Source organism: Camellia sinensis, chromosome 1 (assembly GCF_055761805.1).
Source record: "Camellia sinensis isolate YWXY chromosome 1, ASM5576180v1, whole genome shotgun sequence".
NCBI lineage: Eukaryota > Viridiplantae > Streptophyta > Magnoliopsida > Ericales > Theaceae > Camellia > Camellia sinensis.
In genome coordinates, this window is record NC_138961.1 from 145150210 (window position 1) to 145152004 (window position 1795).

A 1795-nucleotide genomic window follows, 5' to 3' on the forward strand; every position below is an offset into this window, starting at 1 on the left:
TTTTTGTATGTTTTTCAATAAATTACATTTGTATTCAACTACATTTTGATCTCAATATTATTTATATCGTGTCATTATGCACCAGCATACTTTTTATTTTGTACTTTACATACCTCTTATTCTTCCCTTTGTATTTTGTTTATGTACCTGCTCTTCTCATCTTCATTGTAACCCTCTCTTTGAAATTAATTTTTATATTTTATTATCCGATTTGCTACTAAAATTGTTATAAGTTGTTTAAGAATAATAATATTTCTTTATATTTTTTTAGTGTCTTTATCAAAAAATCAAAAAATGATACAAACTCTAAAGTAGGTTGTATGTTATAAGTATGTTAGGAGGTTATTAATTTTGTGTCGATTAATTTTTTTTATGGCAATTATTAAACCTCATTTTGCCTTCTTGCAGTTATCTTTTTCAAATTGACATAACTAGACATTTTCAGGTTGAGACACTCTTGACCTTTAACTTCTAATTATGGAAAACATTACTATTTTTGGTCACGTAAGTTGTTTTATTTTTAATTTATTTGAAAAAAAAAATACAAAATGCTAAGTGACCTTTCTTATAAGTCTAAGTTAATTTTCTTTTCTTTTCATTATTTTTTATCTGATTTCCTTATAACAAAATGCTATTTTCTTATATTTTACAGATGGATGGAGACCTACGTCAAACTGTAATATTGACTCCTTTTACTCATTTTCTTACATGCATATATTTTTTAATTTTTTTTACCTCTAATTCTTTTGTATTTATAGGTTCAATTTCTTGAAGAAAGAAATGCTAATGTTGTCATCCGTGATAAGCATGACCTTAATGTCATCCGGGTTCGAGAGGTAGGCCCAATTTAATTATATAGAATTTTTTTTAATTGTCGTATTTTTTAAACTTTCTAAATATATATATTTTTATTGCGCACACCAGTGTTTAGTCATGGACAACTGTACGTGGCCCTATCTAGATGCACATCTTTTGATCGTACAAGTGTCTTCCTTCCCAACGATGAGCTAGATTCTACTACAAATATTATTTATCTTGAAATTTTGTTATAGTATTACTTATGGATCAAATCACTTTTGTCAAAAGGTACAATTTATTTATTGACAAATTTGTTTCTATTGATTACAAATTATTATTTTAAATTTTTTTTGCTATATATGTTGACTTTTGTAGGATTGGGTTAAAAAATATATGGACCTCAAAAAGATAAATACAATTAGATTGCATTGACAGGGATGTAACAAGGTAATTTCAATTTAAAAGTGTTTTGATATTTATATAGATTTTCTTCTACTAACAAACTAACTTTTTTATTTTCATAAATTACTAGATTGTCGCGCATACTTCTCATTGGAGATATATAGAAGTTGAAACAAATACGTTTTGGAAAGTGATGAGGCGCTCTTAGGAATTCTAAGAAAGAACAAGTTTGAAGATCATATTTATTTTTGTAAAAAGCGTACATATGCTAGCTACGATCTAGATTTTGTAAAGTTTCATATCGATGTAAATTTTAGTTTTGTAAAGCCTTTTATCTATGTGCAATTTATAACTAAGTTTAGATGTATATTATATAATATTCATTTGAATTATTCACTTGGTGTTATAGTCTTTTTTTCTTCCTAATATGCTATTGAATTAGCGTAAAGAAAACTTCATATTTTTTTTTTGGTTGAATTTGATTTTTTGCTTCCATATATATTTTTATCAGGAAGGGTGTTGCTTTTAATATAGGATTGGATTGTGTACGTATTAATCTTTTAAAATAATTGTTTATTGCACAATTTTTTTTATA

At 25.8% G+C, this 1795-nt stretch overlaps 1 long non-coding RNA gene across 1 annotated transcript; it reads left to right on the top strand.

The window, feature by feature from the left end:
• The first annotated feature begins 624 nt into the window (after nt 1-624).
• On the top strand, nt 625-1043 carry LOC114266807 (uncharacterized). The gene is made up of 3 exons (XR_014328600.1): nt 625-676; nt 759-836; nt 925-1043. It is a non-coding gene; the product is annotated as an uncharacterized LOC114266807 (long non-coding RNA).
• Nucleotides 1044-1795: the final 752 nt, after the last annotated feature.